This window comes from Phyllostomus discolor, chromosome 15 (genome assembly GCF_004126475.2).
Source record: "Phyllostomus discolor isolate MPI-MPIP mPhyDis1 chromosome 15, mPhyDis1.pri.v3, whole genome shotgun sequence".
NCBI classification, from domain to species: Eukaryota; Metazoa; Chordata; class Mammalia; order Chiroptera; family Phyllostomidae; genus Phyllostomus; species Phyllostomus discolor.
This window is the reverse complement of record NC_040917.2, coordinates 19642461-19666386: the sequence shown is the minus strand read 5'-3', so window position 1 is coordinate 19666386 and position 23926 is coordinate 19642461. Positions and strand designations below refer to the sequence as shown.

General features: G+C 51.1%; 1 long non-coding RNA gene across 1 annotated transcript; it reads right to left on the bottom strand.

Annotated features, from left to right (window-relative positions):
- Positions 1-10318: 10318 nt before the first annotated feature.
- LOC118498291 lies at positions 10319-14358 on the bottom strand. The gene is made up of 3 exons (XR_004900811.1): positions 14304-14358; positions 12371-12571; positions 10319-10330 (listed from the first exon to the last, which is right to left on the bottom strand). It is a non-coding gene; the product is annotated as an uncharacterized LOC118498291 (long non-coding RNA).
- Positions 14359-23926: the final 9568 nt, after the last annotated feature.

The window sequence follows — 23926 nt, the reverse complement described above, 5'->3', positions numbered from 1 at the left end:
ATTTCCACTGAAGCATACTTCCTTGGTGAGAGTCCGCCCAGCACCCCCTTGTTAGGGCAAATCCTCCCACCATGGGCTACGTGCTGTGCCCTTTTCTCCTTCTTCGGGCATTGATCACACCTGTAACCTCACATTTGTGGGGATATCTGATTAATGCCCAGCTCTGCCCCTAGATTTTCAGCTCCACAAGGGCAGGGACCTCATCTGTGTCCGCTCATCACACCCAGTGCTCAGTGAGATGCCTAAAAGGGACAGATAGGTGACATCACCCCTGGGATAAGTCAAACAGAACAAGGCAAGAGTGATGAACTTTGCTTCGAGAAGAGCTGGGGTAGTGCCACTGAAGTAGAGGTGTCGGCTGTATCAGATCTTAAAAAAGACATCATGGCCCTTTGGGCAGAAGAACACACGAGCGGAGACACAGAGAAACAAAACAGTCGGACACAGCCCAGTGTGACCGAAGCCGTGGGTGAGGTCTGCGTGGGGGAGGGGGGCGGTGGAGTGTCAGAAATGAGGCTGGAGGGACTCGGGGACTCGCCCACAGAGGGCCTTTTGTGCTCCGCAAAGCCGTTTGGACATTTGCCATGGGCAATCACTGAAGGGTTGTAAAAAGGGAGGGAACTGATCATCAGATTTGCATTTTAGAAAAATCATTCTCCTGGCAGTGTGAAGGGTGTCCTTGCTAGGCTCGTCCGGGAGACGGGGTGACCAGCGCCTCGGTCACCCCACAGTCCGCGGGAGAGGCGAGGGAGGCCCAGCCCGGGGCAGCACCGGGCACTGAGTGGAGCGGGCAGTCTCCAAAGACACTTACGAGATGAAAATGGCTGGTGGCGGAGTGGAAGGTGAAAGGAAAAGTCAAAGGATGTCACCCTCGTCCCCGGGCATCGGGGAGGGTGGGGTACCCGTGAGCCCAGTCAGGGGGAGCACCAGAACACGAGACGTCCGTGTGGGGAGATGGCGGAGAGGGTTTTGAAAGCCACCAAGTCTGGTATCTGAGAACCTCTGTGCCCGAGCGACGGTCACCCTCCAGAGCCCTCCTTCCCGCTCAGCCGAGCGCACCGTTACCTACTGGTGACCACACCGCCCAGCCTCCGCGTGACCGCCTGGCTAAGGTCTCGGGAACGGAGCGGGAGCCGAAGAGGGCAGCCTCTGCGTCAGTTCCTTAAAAGAAACGGCTCCTCCTGGGCTTCGTCTCAGACGAGCAGGAGCTGGGTTGGCTTGGACTACGGAAATGACCCAGTGTAAGGGGCGGTGGGTAAACGCCACAGGAAGGGCCAACAGGGCCAGCGAAGCAGACAGGCCAGGACAGGCTACTTGGGTCCCCGGGGAAACAGACAGGGAAAAAAAAACAAAACACACACACACACACAAAAACAAACAAAAAACCCCTCTGCCTATTTAATCTATTGCATATCGGAGCCTTCTGTAAAAGAGTTGATTTTATGTCCTAAGAACCCAGACTTTCAGATAGGGACACCCAGTTGGAAACCGTCTTTACCAGGCTGTGCCTCCAAAGTGAGGGTGGGGCCGGGGCCCACAGTGGAGAACTGATACTGTCAACGTACAGGTAGCAGTAATCCCGTGGGAATAAAATGTTCAAAGAATCGCTCTGGAGACAGACCTGCTCTAGATTTGTACCCCGCCTCTGCTGCTCACTAAGGATGCGGTTTGCAGTGAGCTCCACCTGTGGGCCTGCATTACACAAGCCTGTAAGAAGTCCTGCATTGAGTAAGGTAACTCGAGTGGCCATGAAGATCCATCTCCACATCTCAGCAGCTTACTACAAGTTAGTTTCATTTACGTGAGGTCCAGCTGCACACTGAGCAGGACGCAGGCTCCTCCTCCGCCCAGTGGCTCTTTCTCTCTTGGGATCTTACCGTACTTTGTTTATAGCCTTTTCCCTCCCACGGTCCATGGTGGGGCAGAGGGGCCCCCCTGCCTCCTCCCACTTCAGCCTGGAAGTGGCAAGCACAACCATTCAGCCCCTGTGAGATGCGAAGGGGCGTGGGCAACAAGGGGCCCCCCTGGCAGTCACGTGCCAGCAGCATCACTCGATGGAAGCGGCACACGCTTCGCGCGGAACCCCGGCCTCAAACGCAGTCTACCCGGCTTGTTTCGAGGATAATAAGCGAAACGAATGGATAACACACCTAACACGTATATCGCGTCTAAGGGGCCCTCAGTAATGTTGGGTCTCGGCTTCTTCCCGGTTGGTTCCCCCTTTTCTCCATCCTAAGTACTTTTCTCCTGGGTCCCAAACAGGCCCTCCGTGTTCTCACTTCTGTGTCTTTACTCACATTCTTGCCTTTTTATGTAACACCCTACACCCGTATCCTCTCTTTTCTGCTCTCACCCCACCCCGACCCGTGCTCAAAGACCGATCTCACAGCCAATCCAACACCTCCATCCAACCACCGCTACGCTCAGCCCTTCTGCAGTTAGCACGCGATCGGATGTTTCTTTGGCGTTACAATGATTTAGGGACTTACCCTGCCTGCCTACCTGCGAGCCCAAGCTGCAAGCCCCATGAAGACAGTAATGGCATTTAATTCCTCTCGCTCAAAGAAATTAATTAGTAAACCGAATCGACACTCTGAATGTAAGAGACCCACAGTCAGAGATTTAATACCTCCCAACAAAGAAAGAAAACTCTTTCGGGCAATTGTGGCAAAGGGAAGACAGGGCAGCTGTCTCTGTGTCTCAAGTACACCTATACTCAGGCGGCGACGACCTGTATCATTAGAATTCGGCTACATGTCTTTATTTCACTTTGTCGATCCATGAGGAAGCGATGTGGTAAGACCTGCTTATGAATAAAGCATGCACTTAACAAACAATAAGGCAACTTCTCTTTAAACATGCTGATGGCTAAGAAAAACAAACAGTTCTCAAGAGGCTTCCTCAAGAACTCTCCGCGGGCACGGACCGAGGTGGCGCGGTGGCGGTTCTCCGGGTAATCTGATAAATGTCAACACCCGAACTGCCGCAATCCGGCCGGCAGGTGAGCGCGCTCCTCCGAGCTCTCTGAGCTCTGGCCAAGTCACTTTGTTCTGTTCGGAGAAAGCCACGGCCCGAAGACAGGACGAAGAACAAAGGGGAGCCCGGGAGGGGCTGGCCCGGATGGCCCACTGTAAGTGCCTGTGTTTGCCCTCTCCCAGCCACTTCTTGTTCAAATTAAGCACGCGGACAGGAGGTGTGTTTCGGCACATAATCTGACTGCAGGCGCCAAGCCGAAGGCCAGTGCCCCTCGGATGATACGCAGCCTTCCGTGGGGGGAGCCCGACCCGGGACCCCCACCAGCCCTCTTCTTCCCACACCCAGTGTGCCACAGTGGCCCCACATGCCTGGGGGATCCCAATTCTCTGCCGTAATGACTCCCCAGCCGCGAGGCCAGAGACACGGCCAGGATCCCCCCCAAATTCCAGTTCGCTCCCAGGGCAACTTCTGAGGACAGCCCGGAGCCACCGGGACCCTGGACACCAGCTCCTGGCTGACGTCCGCCCACCGCCTAGCTCGCCGCTCTCCGGGGTGTGAGAGCAGAACAGCCCCGGGGATTCTGTGTTTACGACACACCCCAAGTCTGCGCCAGGCCCGCAGAGCATGCTTCACACAGCCATGCGATCGAAACATCACACTTCTAGGGGAAACTTCGGAGAGGGACAAGCCTCCCCAAACGGGATGATCCCTGCGACTCTCTTACTGAAAACCCACTTGCGAGGGAACTATTCAGAGTTTGCCGGCATTCACGGTTTTCTCCTTCCCCTTCGAGCTCTCTCTTCTTAGTGCCCGTCTCAGAGAACCCAGTATTTCAAGATTTTTAGTATCAAGACCAGCTATGCTTAAAATTTACTGTGTGTAATAATCTGCTGCAAGAACTATTAAAATGCCGAGTCCCAGGAATTCAGTATTCCTGGAGCAGGACCCAGGACTCTGCATGTTATGCAAGCATCCTAAGTCGTACTGGCACAGGTGTCCAGGTGGATTGCACACTCAGCCACGCCGGTGGAGAGACGCCGTGGCAGGGGAGCCCTCGGCTCGGGGTCAGGACTTGGGTTCGAGGCTGGGATCGGCACCCTGACCCCTTGTGTGGGCGAGGGCAGTAATCTCACTTTCCTCCCCAGGGGACTGATCACATGTCTTCTCTTAACCTCCCTCCTGCCCCGCTGCCTAGCCATCCGTCTCGTAGGTTTGTATGAGGACACAGCGCTTGTAAAATTCTGCCCTGAAACTCAGCGGGTCTTCAGTACACACTGTACAAGGAGTCACTAAACTCACCCTTATGTTGGCATTCTCTGGGGTTACACAGTGTCTTAGCCAGCGTTAAACCCCGGAGGAGTTCCTGCTGTTATTTAAAGACGTATAAACAGGCTGGACGCCCGGTGCTGCGCTCATCCATGCCACCAGAACGGGTGGCTGGAGTTCATGCACACAGTGTTGGCCAAACAACAGCGGGGCCAGGCTCCGTGATGTTGGCCGCAACACAGAGAGTGTGAAAATCTTTCCTCCACTTGGCACCAGACCTTCCAACACTGGCCTCTTCCTCCCCTCTTATGTGGGCAAACAGCTAGGGTAAATGCTTTGGCTGCCATCTGTGTATTTATTTCCCAAAGTGAGGTTCTTGTTTACCAAGCATCCTCATGAATAATAATGGACCTCTGTTCAAAAATTAGGATGTATCACGGCACGTAATGATACATCCTAATACGGTACGTGGTGTAGGTGATTCTCTCTCCATCCGGAGCTTGGAGCCCTTGGTCATTGCTGCGAACGCTGCTCAATCAGATCACATGAATCCTTTGAAAACACTAGACACACTATTGATTGTTTCACAACTTCGGGGCATACGTTGAAGTCTGCCTTTGGAACAGATCTGATTGATATTGCTTGTTATTTACCTTTTGTGCATAAAAAACCAACTCTGCACCTGAAAAGCCTCTGCCCAAAAGACTAATTATTAAAGATTTCCAATCAGTGGGACTCTTACTCCATTTCCTATGTACTAATTGACACTCGTTTTGTGTGTTTGTTTTTCGCACCTTTCTGACCTTAACCCCTTGAGTGCGTGCTCCACAGCTCACACCTTCAGTGAATGCCCATCGAGTCTCAGTGGCTCGCAGATTCGCGACTCCTGACTGCAGCCAGAGGGCTCCGCAGGCCCGAATTCATGCCACCATGTCTGCTCTCTGTGCTGTTGCCTGTCTGCTCCATGTTCCCATCGTAACCTGTTTCCCTTCCCGGGCATCCTGTCGGCAGTAGCACATGGGTTGATTGCAGGGCTCGGGCAGGGAAACAGGGAAACAAATCAAGTCAACTGGGTGACCCCATCCAAAGATGACAGCGACGGCTGGCCACCGCTGGTTGTTGCCAGGAGAGAAAGCAGTAATGCCACCCAGCATTCCTAGACCTCCCATGCTTCAAGAGAAGTCTGGCACATAATACGCACTCAATAAATGTTTCTGGAATCAATTAGTATGGTAAGACTGTGCTGTTCATCTGAAAGCTCCACATTTTTAATGGGGAAAAGCAATAGCACCTCTCTCTACAGGGGTATTCGAGAACGTACTTTTTAATATCATTAGGTCTTAGGGCAATACCTGGTATATTGTTTAACTGCTACATAAGCAAGGAGACACACGCTGAGACTTTGAAATGACTTACAAGGTTCGCACGTATTATTCTACTTCTTTCACCCACCATAACCGGGGGACGGAGATGGGAAACTGAGTCTCCCTGAGGATCGTTCAGGACCGTTCGAGGCGACAGCCCTGCATGTTCCCGAGGCAGGAGCTGTGTGCACGGGCGTTTAACAAGTGCCCAGGAGCTGCCCATCTTACAGACTCACATGCTGTGTAAGATGACAGATGCAGGGATCTGACCCAAGACTTCTGGTGGACAGAATCAGAGACGTCTAAACCAGGGTTCACCGTGAGCCTTTTTATTCAATAGCTAAATAATTAAATGAGATGGAAAATGTGGTTCGAACCACTGTTTGGTTATTTTTAATTCATAAATGAATTGCCTGAAAACAGCCAATTTGAGAGAATAGGCAAAGCCTTTACATTCAACACTGTCCACTCATTTTCTTACTGTTTTACTAATTTTTGGTTTTTAATGTGTTTTGCAATAATGCAGCTTCTCTTGTGTCCTGGCTCCAAGATCTTTCTCCCAGGAACCTGATACACTGGCCTGAGGGTGGCTGCATTAGAAAGTGCTAAGTTAGGAACAGCTTGTCAAGCTTTTGATCTTCCTGGTTGTTGCTGGTTTAAGGCAGGTCCTTAATGTTATTTAAACATAAGAAACTATTTGAAGTTTCTCAGTAGATGAACTGGATGGTGATCATTTAAACACACACACACAAATATTGTCATCTTGAGATGAAAGATTTCACTCACCAGGCTTGACATCTTATCTGAATGACCTAGGACATCTTCAAAGACAAAGGTCAATGTTGCCCTAGCTGTTTGCTTTTCTTGAGCTACAGTGGAAACTTTCCACACTCCCTGGTAATGTGCATTTGATCAAGGCATTGTCTTTTGTGTTGTGTTTAATCTGAGGGATGCTCAGAATAACCACTAGTAATCTGGGCTTTATCAGAAGTCAAAGACTTTTATGAAGTACTTTATCAAGAAAGCAACAAACAACTCAGAGAATGGGAGAAAATATAAATATTTGCAATCACATATTTGATAAAGGTCTAATATGCAGAATATATAAAGAACAACCACAGCCCAACAGTGAAAAGACAAACAACCCAGCTTTAAAATGGGCAAAGACCATGAACAGACATTTCTCCAAAGGAGATATTCAAATGGCCAAAAAGCACACGAACAGATCATTAGCATCATTAATTATTAGGAATATACAAATCAGAACCACAGGAAGATGCCAATTATACCAACTAGTAAGATTAAAATTTAAAAAATGGAGAATAAAATAGATGCTAGCAAAGATGTGGAGAAGTTGAAAACCTCACACACATGTGGTAGGGTAGCCACTGTGCAAAGCAGTTTGGTGATGCCCCTAAAAGTTAACCACAAACTCACAGTTTGACCCCACAACTCCACGCCTAGGTGTTTACCAACAGAGCTGAAAACCTGCGCTCCAACAAAGCCCGCATGTGGATGGTCACAGCAGCCACCCACGTACACATTTTTGGCTATTCAAAATAGCCAAAAAAAGAAAAAAAGCTGAAAAAATGCCCATCGACGGGGAGTATCTAAATAAAATGTGGTATATTTACTAAATTGAATATTATTTGGCCACAAAGAGAAATAGAGCCCTGGCACCTGCTACCACACGGATGAGCCTAGGTAACACGATGCTGAGTGAGAGAAGCCAGGCACGAAGGGCCAGGTGTTATATGAGTAAGCTCTAAGATGCCCAGAACAGGCTTACCTATGGGGAATGACTGCTTAATGGGTACCGGGCTTCCTTTCGGGATGGTGCGAATGTTACGGGCTGAAACTGTGGTGACGGTTCCACACCATTGTGAATGGAGTAGAAAGCCATTACACTGTGGGCTTTAAAATGTCAGATGTTATGGGATCTGAAATGTTACCTCATTAAAAAAGAAAATACTGGCTTTGAACCCAAGCGGGAAGAGCAAGCCGCTTCTCCTGCCCGTCCAGAGGGGTGGCACCCAGCTGGCCATAAGCAGGACACCCCTAAGGGAGACACGGGTGCTGGCCGACATGTTGTCCTTGCTCCCTTTACACCACTGTGCCATTTATCACTAGGCTTTTGCTCATCGGGGGCTGTTTCGGTTTGTCCGTTTGCCAGTACAAAGTTCAACTTCTCTGATGGTCCCTCTCCACCTCCAAGCGTTTCTTGTCAACAGTTTAGCCAATCTGGCCATCACCGAGTAATGAACATCTACGGGAACCTCCTCCCTTGCAAACGACATTCAAACGTTTAGTTTGAAATGACAGAATATCGAGATGACTCCGGTATGAGGAGGGATACAAGGTGTCATAAATCGGTCATTTGAATCTTCCCTTCATTGACATAAGTAAATAGGAAAGAATGATATATCCGCTAGAAAAATAAGGAATACTGGAGAGAAACGAATTATTCAATAAGCTTCTCCTCAGAAGAAGGCATATTTTCTTCTGAAAATGTCTTTTTCTACTACTGAACTGTTAACAATAAAACAGAGGTTATATAAATGGGTCAGGTGAATATACTTGATGCTCCAAACTTAATTTTTCTGAGCTGCAAACTTTCCTGTCCACTAGATTATACAAAGGGAAATGTTGAATTATTTTTTTAATTTGGGATATATCTTACTTGATTACATACCTGCTAAGCAGTTGGTGGCAGATTCAGAGGAAAAATTGTCAAAAAAGCATGCCAAAATTAATGGAAAGTTCTCAACATAAGTCTAGCTGACAATGAATTTCAAACGTTCGGTTTCCTGAAATGAGGTTACCTTCCTGAGCTGACTTTTTTATATCTCAAGGAAAATTTCTGCATAAAAAGTCATGTTTATCTTTTATGACATGTCTGTTTACATGGTAATATGACCAGGTTTATTCTAAAGAAGGAGAACAAAAAAAGCAAATATTTGAATAATTCAGATTTTAAAAAATGGCCCTCCCTTTAATCTCAAGTATGTGTCTCACTTAGGTAAAAGCAAATGTGGTTTTAGCCAGAACTGCCTGGAGAATTGTAGTCCAAGTAACCCTGTCTTAGAGAAGCTAAACCTATGTGGTTCTTGTACTGTTATGATAAGGAAATTTGAGAAATACAGAGACTGGAACCAGCCTGTTGAAGGTGACCAAGAACTTGAGGAAAATGAGTGCTTACACAGTACTTTATGTCAAAGTCAAGTCGCGCAGAGGGGCGCCCAGAAGACTCAGCAGGCAGCATGTGTGTTCAATGGGCAAATCTGGAAAACATTCAGCCAGAGCAGGCATCGGAACATGTGGCCAAAACAGTCACAGAAGCGGAGAGCTCTGTCCTTCCCTTCAGGGGAAGTGGAGTCACACCGACGAGACCCAAGAGGAAAGCGGGGTAGCTCCTTGTCTAACAAAGTCACTCTGTTCTCCCGTGGGTTCTCCCTAACGGCCGCCACTTGCCCTTCAGGTCCCTGCCCTTTGCCCATGCACATGTGTCCATTCAGTCCCGCAAGAAATTCCTGCAAGGAGACCGCACTCGGCTCCTCCGAGCTCCCACGTCTCAGTGAGAACGGGCTCTATGAGAACACGCGGGGTGGGAATGACCGTGTGGCGTGGCGGGTGCTGCCGACCCCAGGAAGACTGCGGGGCTCTGGGCAGAAACTGCTCCATCTTTGGGGGAAACGGCCATTGCCCTTCCCACCCATACACATCCGGCAGGGCAGGACCACTTGTTTCCAAGGTCAAAGCTCCAGCTGGGGAGGTGGGAGGGGTGGCTAGAGTTGCCTCTCAGGCCATTTTTAGCCCTCAGATGGCCCGGCACACTGTGCAGGGGACAGGATGGTGGCCAAGGACTTGGAGGTGCGGCTGAGGAAGACAGGGACTGGCTCCTACAACTCTCCTGGCGTGGACCCACCAAGCCGGTCATCCCATCCCTGGTGACTCGGCAGCTCCTGGCACCAGGAAAAGCACAACTTGGGGACTGCCCTTGTTTACGCTCTGAGTACTCGTAAAAGGGTGACCGGTGTCTCCAACCACAACCCCAGGCCATCTCGCCAGAACAAGGCTCACTCCCCATAGGCGGCCCCAGCGGCCCCTGCTGCCAGCTCCCCTGCACCGTTTCCCTCTCGTTGCCCCTTCTTGGGGCGCAGGGGTCGCAGACCTGAAGAATCTGTACAAGGACAGTCCCTGTCCTGCCACTGCCCAGAGTCCCTCGACAACAGAAGCTATTTCGGAGAGAGTGGAATTCCTTCTTCCCTTCACTAGTTCATAGGGGAGGGCAGAGGCCCCGCCCCCCGCCCTCGCCTCTTCCCATGCACACAAAGTGAACTCTCTGGTGTAGTCTGGGTGGTGGGACTTGTCGTCTGTACTCACACCGAGGAGGAGAGGGCAGGGTCCTCCTTTCCAGGCCCTGCCCGCAGCTACGCAACAGGACGGGGTCAGGGAAGATTCCGCAGCCAGGAGAGGGGGCTGGAGGAGTCAGGCAGCGCAGCAGCTCGGGGAGCGAGGACAGAGCTCACATGCACCTTACTTCCCTGAGCCAGGGGAGCTCCCAAGCTCTAAGACCCGGCAGAGGCAAGAAGATGCGCCTAAAACCAGGGCGATGTCAATGAGCACGCCCGCCCCGCACACCACAGAGCCTAGCCTAGCTCACCGTGCCCATTTCCCAGCCCCCTACTCCGGGCCAAACAGAGTCTCAGGGGCTGCAGAGAGGCCTCACCAGCCTTCTGGGGCTCTGGCCAGCTCCTGAGGGCGCGTGTGTTAGGACACCGGGGCAGGGTATGTCCACGCGGCCAGGGCCGAGGGTCGGGAGCTGGGGAACCTGCGAAGGGCAAGGTAGTCGGTGCGCAGGGGACGGGCGTCCACTGCCCGCCCCCCGCCCCCCCCCCCCCCCCCCGGGCCAGAGAACTCGGGGAGGGTGTGTCCGCGCTAACTCCGAGGCTCTCTGGAAACATCCTGTTCTCCTCAAGGCAGAAGCGGAGGAAAACCGGTCAGCTAGAGGTCATTCTTTTTAACCAAACCTTTCCTTTCACCACACGTTTTCCCGCACTTCCTCTTAGCTCCCATCTTTTTTGTTGTTGTTTTTTTCTCCTCCTTCCTTCCTCTTCTTCCTCCCAGGATTTCTGGAAAGATTCAGATGCCCAGACAAGACAGGGACAAGAGAGCTGCGAGGCGCTCTCTGTCGGGAGTGGGGGCGGGGAGAGAGACGCGAACACCCGCAGTTCTGGTGGGAAAGCCCCGGCCCGGCGATCCCTGCTGCCGGCTCCGGGCTGTAAAGTTGCACCACGCTGGACACCGGCTCCTGGCCCCTCCCGCAGCCCGGGAACAGTGGCTTCTCCTTGGAACCTGGTGGCTGAGTTCTCCAAAGCTGTTTAGGGCAGGCCGGGCTGAGGACTCGGGCAGCTCTGGGCCAGGGAGGAGCGCCCATCCGCCCTGCCTGAACCAGCCTGTCCCCGCAGCATGAGCCCAGGCGCGCAGCGGGGACTCGGGACGGAAACAGACCCCTCCGTAGGGGCAGACTGAGTGCTCTGGGGATGCGGCCACAGGGGGATTCCAACTGGGGTATCCACTGTGAGAGGAGAAATCTGGGGGTGACCCGGGGCCATGCACACAGGCCAGAGGCGAGGCCTCAGTTCTCTCCTCGGGGAGCCCTAACTGCTCCTCACCTCTGCACTGGGGCTCGGATCTCCCGCCCAATGCTTCGAAGCCTCGGGGTATTTTCAATCACGACCTTCCCCGTCCCTCCCCCGATACCCTGCCTTGGCTCTGGGGGGAAAGGGTGGTGTGACCCACCCTGCCTGAGTCCCAGGCCCGCGGCCGCAAATAAACCCGCCTGACCACTGCAGGGCGCGCTCAGCCCTTCCCTGCGCCGCAGACCCCCGCACCTTAGCGCTTCTCTTGCTTGAGTTCGGCAATGGCTCTAGCTGGCCCTGCTCCCCGCCCCTTCGAGGTCTCAGTTTCAAAACACAGAAGCGTCCTTTAAGGCTCTGCCATTTAGAAAAAGAGGCCAAGGTCAAGGCCCAGGGATCACAGAGATCACAGACCACCCAGACACACCTGCGCCTTTGCCACCTCTGCAAACAAGTGCTGTCGGAAGCCGCTCCCGGGGAGAAGGCGGCGCAGCGCCCGCCCTTTTCTACCTGGAATTTAGGAACCTGACCTTGACCTTGTTTCTCGGCTAGCTTCAGCCAGTGCCCCGCCTCCTGAGGAAGGAGGGTGCTGAGGTCCTGAGGAAGACAACTGGCCCTGCCTCACAGAGGGACGGTCTCAAAAGGTGAGGCCCCGGAGTACTGCCACCCGTCCCGCAGTGGGTGCTGGGGGTGGGGAAAGCAGGGTCTCTACCCACAGGCGCCAGACCCCTCCCTCGGCTCGGGGTGCAGCTCCAGGCGCCCTCCATCCCGCGCCTCCTCCGCGCTAAGCCCCGCACAGTTTTCTTCTTTGTGAAACACACGGGCGCAGCCCAGCCCAGCCCGCCTCCCACGTAAAGGCCGGTCCAGTCGAGTTTGCGCCCAGGTGCAAACTCAGTGGAAGTTCGGACGGAGTGGGGGAGAGTCAGAAACACTGAAAGAGAACGCGCAAAGGGAGACGTGGAATAGGGAGGGAGAAGAAAGGAGCTGGACGTCCGTCGTTAGAGGGGAGGAGGCGGGGGTCCCAGCCAGACACGGAGGGCGGGCACGCCGGCGGAGTGGCGGCGCCTCCCCCCGCGTCCACCAGCCCCGGCGCAGGGAGCCGCGCGGGGTCAAGTGCGCACTCACATGGTCGGACTGCAGAGCCGCTCTCCCCGCTGCTGCGGGCGGGCGCTTTCGGGGCTTCCCACGACCTTCTCCGGCTGCCTGCGGTGTGTGGGCTCTTTAAGTGAATCCCCGGCACCGTCCAGACACGCCGCCGGGCGCCGTGGGGACCCTCCTCACTTCACCCCGGGAAGCGGACGCGGGGATTGCGGTGGCCGATGTAGCCTATAAATAGCGAACTTTTAGACTGAATGCAGTCACAAATGGGAGGAGAGGGCGTAATTTTGCGCTCGATCCCCTTTCCGGGTTCCACCCAACCTCCCCTCCGGCACTCTCCAAGCGGAATTTGGGAAGCGACAGATTCGGAGAGGAGGGTGGAATTTAACTGTACTATACTTTACAGCAGTTTTGTTGTATTTTTGCAAGGGGGGGGGCACCTCGCACTTGGACCCTCCCCATCCGCCCCCTCCCCACCCGGACACTGGCGGCGGCAGCCAGGAAGGGCAAAGGCCGGGGAAACTGAGTTCCTCGGGCTTGGCTGCGGGCGCAGGGAGGTGGAGGGGGACGCGGGGCCGGCCGGGTTTCCCCTGGGATTCCGGGAACGACCGAGGGAAAGTGGGAAACTGCCAGAATTTGGGATTTCCTTCCAAGTCCAGGGCGGGAATTTAGGTAATCCCGAGTTCGGGGGTGACGTGCGAATGGGGGGTGGGGGCGGGCAGGAGGCGCAGAGGAGCTGCTGCGGAGCAGGTTTTCTTCCCCAGGGGCGACGGCACCCTCCCTCCCGGGCTCGCCGAGGACGCGCCCAGCAACTGTGTTCGAGCCTTCTGCCCCAACCCGGCCGCGGGAGCCGAGGCGCAGGCCAGGGCTAAATCCTCGCTTACCTCGGGCGCTCTGGAAAGCCAAGTGCATGCAGCAGATGGCACCCTGCGTCCCCCTCATTAGCGCCCCGGGGCCCAGGCCTGCTCACACCTGCTGGCCGACAGGAAGGTGTCTATTCTACCCTGTCCCGAACCTGCACTCGCTGGCCACCCCTCCCCCCCCTTGCCTCGGGCCAGGGCCGCAGTGGGAATTGGGTTAGCTCGGTTTTCATTTTCATTCTGGGTAATTTCTGCACAATGCCCCCACCTCCACCGCAGCGCCCACTCCCAGGACCAGACACCTTCGCTGGCCACCCCCAACTCCCCACTTCGGGAAGATGATCCACTAAATTTATTCCGCTTGTCCCACTGCAATGAGGGTCAGTCAATAGGGTTGGCAGTCAGGGTGTGTGTGCGGGAGTTGGAGAAATTAAGGAGCCTGCAGGTGAGGGTCCGCAGGTGAGGAGGTTGCACTGCGTTCCTTAAGGACTCCATTCTCCACGCAAGGCCTGGGCGTGGGGGCCAAGCCCGCCCGGAGTCTAGAGGCAGTCTCCAGGTGGGGTGGGGGAGGAGCCAGAGAACCACTGCCTACCCCAGCCCAACGCCGGCGCGGTGTCCTTTAAAAAACGGGAGTGTCAAACACCTCACCTTCCCCCCACTCCTGGGAGAAAATCAAAGAGGGTCCCTGACGCAGCTGGGGTGGGGGCATTGCCCGGCATCCGTGCCATCAGCTACCTCCCCCGACACAGAAAAGTTATTTTGTTGTCCCCAGAATCCAGGTGAGTTTGGCAGGAGAGAAAAAGGCGAAGGTGCTCAGGAAGTGACAGCAGCGGCCCGGACGCTCCCTGCTGGCTGTGCTCCACCCCGGCGGATGCCAGCAGCCCCCGCCCCCGGCCCCCCTCAACTGGCCCGCCAGCAAAGCCATCGTACCAGGCTCTGGGACTGTCCAACAGCGGCCCTTCCCTCCCTTCCCCAGGGGTCTGGACCCTGCGGGGCAGCCCTGATACCCGGTGCAAGGGCAGCTCGCAGATAGAGGAGGACAGGTGGAGCCCGGGAGTGCCGGGGCACTCCTCCTGCCTGGCGCTCCCCTGGCTACGTACCTGTCCAGGCCTTCCCTCTCCAGCTGCTGTCCCGGCTGGGGAGCCGGGCCCGGAGCCAGCCGCCTTCCAGCCCAGCCTGCCCCCGCCCTCTCCCGTGCGCTAGGCCAGAATCGGGGCGGTCTCTCGTGGGCCATAGGCGTGGGCCGCTGTTTGTCTGATTTCTAGGATTTCCCCGGGCTTTGCGGCCCCTTTGTGGGCTGGAAAGAGAGGGTCCAGGAGAGAACCTCACGTTTCACGCCTCCCACACTCCCCCCCAGTCCCTCAGGTTCCCCTCTTCCCGCCCCTGGAGCCTAGACTTGGAAAGTGTGGTCGCCCGGTGAGAAAGCTGGGTGGGAACCTCCTGGCGCGCCTAGTGTGGAGGTCAGACGGGGGCTTGCGGGGGGGGGGGGGTTCCCCAAGGTTCTGGGTGTCGTCACGAGGGGAACGGCCCGATGGGGACAGAAACTGCAGTTGCACCGCATCCCTGTGGCCGTCTTTGCGCAAAGTTCACGTCTATTGTTTGCTGCCTCGGGAAGGCTGCCCAGAGTGATAGATCTTTCTAGATCCCATCACTGGGAGAAAAATCCCGGTGATAACGATTATCTCCGGCTCGCGCTATCTCGCCATCGCCCCAATTCATCTCCCTCGAGCTCCAGACACTCGGGGAGACGAGGTGGGAGAGGGGCTGGCGGGCGAACGGGCCAAGCCGCTGCCCTCGGATGGAGCGGAGAGGCGCGGGGCCACCTCCCCGGTCCCACCCCGCTGCATTCGGCTCCGGGCTGGGGGGAGAGGACACGGCAGGCTTCTCTCTCTGCCAAGCCTCGCGCGCCTTTCAAATGATTTTAGTCTGGCGCTCCGGTCCATCCATATACATTTCCAATCTCATGGCTCATAAACTATTAGCAAAATGGTTTCATTATTCACCTTCTGTATCCTACAAAAGGGAAAGAAGAAGGGAGCGGCGGGGAGGCGGAGTGGGGGTGGGGGGCAGCCAGTGGACACTAGTTAACGATGACGCTGCCCGTGGTTAAATCACGGCTCAGACTGCCTTCTCCGAGCTGACACTCGCGGAGCTGATGCATTTCAAAGGATCTGCAGCCGACCCCTTCTCGGCCTGCCCCCACCCCGCCTTTCTCCCTCTCTCTCTCTCTCCCTCTCTTTCTCCCCCTCTCTCTCCTTCTCCCCCCATCCATCACTACACATCTCTCCATAACACCCAGGATTCTAGAAGGACCAGATGAATAGCCAAGACACTGCCGATCCATTATTTGCTTCATCAGGCGTCATCCATAAGGCCCGCCCTGCAGATAGGACACAGACGACTAATTGGTTAGAAAGGCGTCCCCCGGCCTCCTTTCGGGAGGCATTGGTGATGGAATCACATGCCATCCCCAAATCCAGAGATGCAAGTCTGGGGTGGTAACCAGAAATCAGTGACCACTGACTTAGTGGCTCAGGGTGGCATCAAGGGGCCCCGCTGGGCACCGAGCCCTGTCTGGCTTCCGCGAGCCCTGGGAAGCGAGGACGTTGCAGAGTGGTGTGTACACGTGTGTGTGCCTGCGTGAGCGCGTGTAAAGAGGGGCATACAGAATACAGGGACGAATAGTTGGGGCCTTTGGTTGGCTCTGGGAGGAGGCAAAAAAATGAAATGAATCAAACCTAATTAAAAGATAAAATGGGGCAAACTGACTCGTGGAGAACTGAGGATCAGGGGCAAGGGCTCGCTCGGGTAGGGAAGTGCGGGCAGGCGCTGGCTGGCAGGAGCATCCCCGGCGAGCAGAATGGGGACCAGCTTCTCCGCTGGGGGCAATGATGCCAGGAAGTGTCTCCATCAACACTTTTACTTCTCATGTAAATGCATTTTATCTAGAATGGCTCTATCACCACACACACACACACACACACACACACACGCACTTCACGTGCACTTTTTGAAAACATGAAGGACGCCGGGCAAGTGGGCGTGTGGTAATTATCCCTGGATGGAAAACCAATCTGGCCGCCGCAGGCCCGGCGCAATCGCCGGTGGGCGGCGGCGGCAGCCGCGGCGGCGCACGCGGACCCGGGGCTGCCCGCGCTCGCTGGGTCACCACGTCGCGCGGCTGCCGCTCACCGGCTGTTTAATATACATGGGGTGGGAACGCGCAGGGAGAGGGATCTGCTGCCTGCACACCCTCCCGAAAGAAATCAATTTGCCATTTATTTTTGAAATCTATAGATTTTGGGATTTTTTTCCCCCAGCACACCCCCCTTCCAGAACAGTGACCCACATTTAATTACGTCTTTTAATGACTTTTCCCTTATTTGCCGTTACTATTTCATGTTAAGGGCGGGAGCGGGGTGGGGTTTCTTTTGGAGGGGTAGTTCTGGTATCTTCAAAAAGGTTTGCCTTATGTGTTAATTGCATGCTGTTAAGCACATCTGGGAATGCGTGCTGACCAACTCGGACCAACTTTTAATTAACACATTGACCCGGCGAAGAAGCAGCCGCCCAGCCTCCCCCTCGAAATATGCAGATGAGTCGTATGGAAGCAGGGCGCCACCAGATGCGAGCGAGCAATTGCCTGCGTCCAGGGGCCGGCGGGGTGCAAACTGCAACCGCTCACGCTTTCCGTAGGCGTTTTTCTCGTCTCACTTCCACACAAAGAAAAGGGGTAAATGACCAGCTCCCAGGGCAGGTTTATCTCCTTTTCATGAGACTTGACTCTGGGAGGAGGAGTTGGGGGAACGGGAGGGAAGATCCCTAATGCCACTTCTATCCAACATGCCTGGGCCTGGGCCTGAGCCTGAGCTGGAGCCGGAGCCTGGGCTCTCTGAAGGGACTGCCTTCTCTGTGGATGAATAGAAGCAGCGGCCAGGAATGCTGGTGGAAAGAGAGGCCGAAGGAGCAGCTGCCTTATCTGCTTCTGGCCTTCCTCTTCCCAACCTTCTGGCCTCTGCCCTCGGCTCTCTGAGGTTGAACCACCAAGTCCAGGGCCCCAGGTCGGAGAAAGAGCAATAGGCATCTGCTCGGAACACACAGGTGTCAGGCACAGGCAGGGGTACCCAGTGGCTGTTTTCAGGATGCTAGGCCTTTGCCCAGGAGTCCACGCTATTCAGGGCGATCTTCTAGCCAGAGCAGTCAAGTCCCGGCTGCAGGGAAGAGGATGCTCCCAGCACAGTAGGCAGCACCTTCCCCACCCTAAGGCCTTTCGTTCGGGACTGCTGCCGTTGCGCGGGCAGTGGTACCTTCAGGAAGAGTGCCCAACCTGCTTCCCTGCAGAGCACACACACAGGTTAATCCCCACACACCTCCTCCTTTCTCCTTCCTCCTCTGATCTCAACTGCTTCCCTCTTCCAAGTGCTCAGCCTGAGCAGACATCCCTATAAAAAATAGCAAAGTGGCATTCCTTCTCTCAGCCATAAAAAAAGTTGGAGTGAATCACTCCCGAGCTGCTGTTTAACGTCCCCTCCAGGTGATAGTGGGAATTTCCTGTCTGACATTTTTCATTCCCCAACACAGAACTTCCCGATAAACGCACAGTCCCAGCACAGGGCTAGGTCTAGTCGCAGTAAATTCACAGCTGTGTGTTCTGTGTCAGTGCTTTGGGAGATGTAATGCGACGAGATTGCTCCCCAAATTCCTCCCACTTTTTCCCTGATTCTTATTCTCCCTTTTTTGGCCCTCTTGGATCTGTGTTTCCTATCCACTTCTCGTCACATCTGCCAAATTTAACACTAAAGGAATAGAAAAGATAAAAACAAGAGAACAGTGCTCTGTTCCTCAGTATTTCTGAGTTCTCCCAGATCTGTTTATATTCTGATAAAGATATAATCAATTCACATCTTTGCTCAGGAGAAAATCCAATCAGTTGGTGAATTACAAGGTCCCTTTGCAAAGCGAAGGCCTTTGGACAGTTAGCACAGGCATTGCCTGCACGGCTTTATTTGCATTTCACTGGACAACTACTTATTTCAACTCATAAATTAATCTGAAAAATTGCCACACATACCTGATATCCAGAGAAATACAAGACGGGAACTCCAGCTGGCTCTTTTGATTTACTCGGTCTGGTAAGATGTATGTTTTTATAAGAATGGGGTGGGGAGTCAGCAGTTTGATTTGGAAACTCTTTTATGGCTGAATCTGGTGGCAGGTTTAAACGGAAGAATGTGGTTCTTGCTGGGGACATTTGCATGACACATCCATATGCATCAGCAGCTGCATGGTGTTAGAGCATCCCTTCCTGTGAGCTTTCATCTTTTCCTCCCCTTCTGCCTTAAAGGAAGTAGGTGAGAGGCTGAGAGGAGAACCATAGAGACTAAAGATGCTTGACTTCCTGTGTCCTTCAGGCCCTCGGCACCAGGTTGACCCGTACCAGCCTGATGCTCTTGAAGATTTTGGAATACTTGAAGGAGCTGGCCTCCCTGGTTACATGCGTTTAAAAATTACTACAATAGACTAACATTGTATAAGATAAAATAAAAAGTTATTCAGAGAAAGGATCCATGGCGATTCACCTCTCTATTTAGGAACACAGTATTGTCCTCCATGTTCTGCTAATTTGCTTAACGACTTAATAGAGAAAACTTTTTATTAGATGGATTCCTCTTTATGTCTTCAGGCTTCACTTGTTGATGGACGTAATAGTTTTGAATAAAGGAAGCGAAGATCTTGCCACTCTGGCATGCAGTGATGGTGTCAGAGACTTCAGGAGACATTCTAGAAGACGTTTGCTTCTCCAGGCATCATGTCAGCTGTGCAAAGGCCACTGACTCATGTCCACGGCCCTGCTCTGCAGCCAACCCTCCCTAAACATCACCTCATGTGTCTGATCCCCCCGGAATTCCAGTCATCTGTAACCACAGTGTCACACTGAAATCCAAAGGAAACTGGGTTCTCATTGAGTCTGGTTCCATCCAGTCACTCAGGCTATTTTTTTTACAGAAAACTGTACATTTACACTCTGGTCATCAAGCCAGGGTGACTAGGAAGCACACGGAACTCAAACCAAGAGACTTGCTTACGTTCAGCACATTGTTAAAAATCAGCTCTTATTTCTGCTCATATTCAATCTTGTTGTGGAATTGTTTAAGAATAATTAGGCTCAGATTTTCAAAGTACAGGTGTATTACAAAAGGAAACACAAGTCTTACACACACACAAGCAAAGAAAGAGAGAATAATTCTTATCAGAAGTCACAGTGACCAAAGACACTAGAGCTAGTAGGGGCTCCTGCCACTGTTTTGAAGCTTTTTTGATCACCAGAGAAGGTGTTTAGAGGAAAAAATTAAATGAGAGTAGTTCGTGCCATCTATTTTTTCTTTTTTTTTTTTAAATTTTTTAAAGATTTTATTTATTTATTTTTTAGAGAGGGAAGTGTGGGGGGGAGAGAGAGAGAGAAACATCAATGTGTGGTTGCCGGGGGCCGTGGCCTGCAACCCAGGCATGTGCCCTGACTGGGAATCGAACCTGCGGCACTTTGGTTCGCAGCCCGAGCTCAATCCACTGAGCTATGCCAGCCAGGGCTGCCATCTATTTTTTCTAAAATACTTGAAACTAATATGCAGTGTTGTATGAATGTACACATGCACAACGACACACAAATATGCATGAGCCTAAATCATAACCTATTTTTATGTCTTGTTTCCAGATGTTTGCCAACACCACCGGTGCTCTGCTTTGACCTCACCGAAGGCGGGTCTCCGCTACTCAGTTGAATCCTAGATGATTTAGGTATCACAAAACACATTTCTCCCTCCTTCCACTACATAAGAATTGTTGGTTTTGTTTAACTATTCAGGTTTAAAACAGTAATTCAATCTAACGTGGAATAGAGTAAAAACAGTTGTTTGATATTATATAATGGAAAGGTTAATCAGCTGCATTATTGTGCTTAAAACATTACAAGAAAACTATAAACTAACATTTCTCATGAACACAAATGCAATGAAATATTTGCAAATCTAGTGCAACAATGTATACAAGGATTTATACACTATGACTAAGGAGGATTTATCCCTGTTATACAAGGCTGGTTTAACATTAAAAAAATCAATTAATATAATCCATCACATCAACAAGCTAAAGAAGAAAAACACATCATCATATCAATTGATGCAGAAACAGCATTTGGCAAAATCTAGCACCAATTCATGACAAAATTCTCAGCAAACTAGGAATAGAGGAGAACTTCTTCACCTTAAGAACATTTACAAAAAACCTATGGCTAACAGCATACATAACATGAGAAATGAAAACCTTCCCCATTAAGATCAGGAACAAGGCAGGGATGTTCCCTCTCACCACTGCTTCTCAACATGATACCGGAAGCCCTAGACAATGCAATAAGACAAGAAAAAAAGGTATACTGATTGGGAAGGATAAAATTGTCTTTATTCACAGAGAACATGATCGGTTATGTAGAAAATCTGAAAGAACTGACGACGGCAACAACAACAACAACAACAACTCCTGGAATTAATAAGCAATTATAGCAAGGTTTCAGGGTATAAGGATCATATACAAATGCCAATTGCTTTTCTATATACCAATAGTGAACAAAAATTTTTTTAATTAAAAATACATTACTATTGGGTTGGCCAAAAAGTTTATTTGTTTTTTCCCATAAGATGGCTGTAGTAGTGCTTAGCTGTCTTTAACTTCATTTGAAACAATTTTGTGAGATTGTATTTGTGGCAGCTGTCATATCAGTGTGCGTTTAAAAAATATATCAAAATTGGTAAATTTTTGTGTAGTCATTTTAATACTGAAGATGAAAAAATATACAACATTTTCAGCATATTATGCTTCATTATATCAAGAAACATAAAACACAATGAAAATACAAAAAAAAAAAAAGGTTTGTGCTGTATATGGAGAAGGTGCTGTGACTGATTGAACATGTCAAAAGTCGTTTGCGAAGTTTCATGCTGGAGATTACTCACTGGAGGATGCTCCACAGTTGGATGGACCAGTTGAAGTTGATAGCAATCAAGTCAAGACGTTAACTGAGAACAATCAGCTTTATACCATGTAGAAGACAGCCAATATACTCAAAATATCAGAATCAATCAAGTTATTGGTGAAAATGGAAAATGTGTCTTTTATTTTATGGAAAAAAACATACAGATTTTTTGGCTAACCCAATATTCACATCAGCACCCTAAAAGAAAACATACTTGGGTATAAATCTAATAGATTATGTATAAGGAACATATGAGAAAAACTACGTAACTCTAATAAATAGAAAACAAAGAAAAACTAAATAAATGGAGAGTTATCCCATGTTCATAATAGAATACTCAGCATTGTGAAGATGTCAGTTTTTTCAAACTTGACCTATAGATTTGGGGAAACTCAATCAAAATTCCAGTAAGTCATTTTGTTGATATAGACAGACTGATTCTAAAGTTTACGTAGAAAGGGCTGCATGGAAATAGCTAACTCACCTGGCTGGCATAGCTCAGTGGACTGAGCTCGGGCTGCTAACCAAAGTGTTGCAGGTTCGATTCCCAGTCAGGGTACATGCCTAGGTTGCAGGCCATGACCCCCAGCAACCACACATTGATGTTTCTCTCTCTCTTTCTATCTCCCTGCCTTCCCTCTCTAAAAGTAAATAAATAAAAATAATAAGAAAATCTTTAAAAAAAGAAATAGCTAACTCAGTATTAAAGGAGAAGAATAAATTGGAGGGCTAACACTACCTGACTTCAAGCCTTATCACAAAGCCACAGTAATCACGGCAGTGTAGTGCTGGTAGAAGAATAGACAGATGTAGCAGTGAGACAGGAGAGAGAGCCCAGGTAGTCTCAGGTAAGTAGAGTCAACTGATATTGGACACAGCAGCAAAGGCAATACGATGGGGCAGAGACAGTCTTTCCAACCAATGGTGCTGGAACAACTGGACTTTCACATGAAAGAAAAAAGAATCTAAGTAGAGACCTTATACTGTCCAAAAAAATGAACAGACTGGATCATAGACATAAATATAAAGTGAGAACCTAAAAACTCCTGTGGGATAGCATGGCAGAAAACCCAAGCGCCTGTGGGTACGGTGGTCACTTATTGCACACACCACCACAGGCACCATCCATGAAAGAGACGAGCGATAAGCTGGACCTCTTTAAAATGTAAGATGTCTGCCTGGGGAGACACAGCACTGATAGAATGAGACGGCAACCCACAGATCTGATGAAGGACCGTTACCCAAAACACACAAAGAACATTTACAATGCAATCACAAGAAAACGAACAACCTGGTGACCAAACTAGTGAAGGAATAGAAGAGAAACCTCGTCAAAGGAGGTATAGAGAGGACAACTGAGCTCACGAAAAGATGTTCAATATTGTATGTCATCAGGGAAGGGCTAATTAAACAGCAAAGGGACCCCACCACACGCCTATGAGGACGGCTAAGATCAGGAACACCGACCACACCGGCAAGGATGTCGAGCTGGTGGGAATGCAAAACTGACACTTGGGAAGACAATCCGGTAATTTCCTACAAAACCAAGCACACTCTTACATACGACCCAGCAACTGCACTCCGTGGTATTTACTCGCATGAATTGAAAATGTATGTCCACACAAATCCCTGCACGTAAATGTTTATAGCACCTTTATTCATAATTTCTAAAAGTTGGAAGCAACTGGTTGGTCATTTGGTAGAGGAATGGTGAAATAAACTCTGACAATGGAGCATTATTTAAGGCTAAAAAGAAATGAGTTCTGAAGCTATGAAAAGGCATGGATGAGCCTTACATGTATATTGGGAAGTACAAGGACCCAATCAGAAAAGGCTGTGTGATTCCAACTCGGTGACATCCAGGAAAAGGCAAAGCCACGGAGACAGGATGAGACTCAGAGGCTGCCCGGCACTGGAGGGAGGCAGGAAGGAACAGGTAGAACACAGCGGAGGTTCAAGGCAGGGAAATGACTCTGTTTGATCCTACAACGGTGGGTACACGTCACTGCACAGAACAACCCATAGAGCGTACAGCACCAAGAGTGAGCCCCACTGTAAACTGCGGACTTTGGGTGACAATGACGTGTTTTGGACCATGCACCGCAGGTCCACCAGTTGTCATGGGTGTACCACGACGGGGCAGGAAGTCGACAGTGGGGGAGGCTGGGCATGTGTGGGGGGGAAGGGCATGTGGGAGCTCTCCATACTTCTTGCTTCTAGGTTTTACTGTGAACTTAAAGCTGCTGTATAAATGTTCATTAAGTAAGAAAAATAACTCATTTGTCATAATGCTAATATGTTATTAGCAGCATATCCCAGCTCATGGGCTCTAGGTCTTGCTGCTTTGCAAAATCTCTCCATGAATATTTTCATTTCTCTGCATTGCCAAGGAGGGTATGTATATACACTACTAAATGGCAAAAGAGCCTTGTAACTAGTGTGACTTAGCAAAAGAAAATCAACCCGAAGAAATATTTCCAGGGCAGACAACAAACACATTTTGGAGTATTTTAGTAATTTATTAAGTGGAACGAAATGGACTATGCAACTGGGGAACATAAATGACCTTCATGGGGAAGAGGAATGACATGTATGATTTCCCCCATTGTCCTGGTCTCCCCCACTGCCATTATCCCTCTCGGGTGCAGGGCACTCACCCTGTGCGTGTGCACTCACACGTGAGTCCCCGCTTTGTAT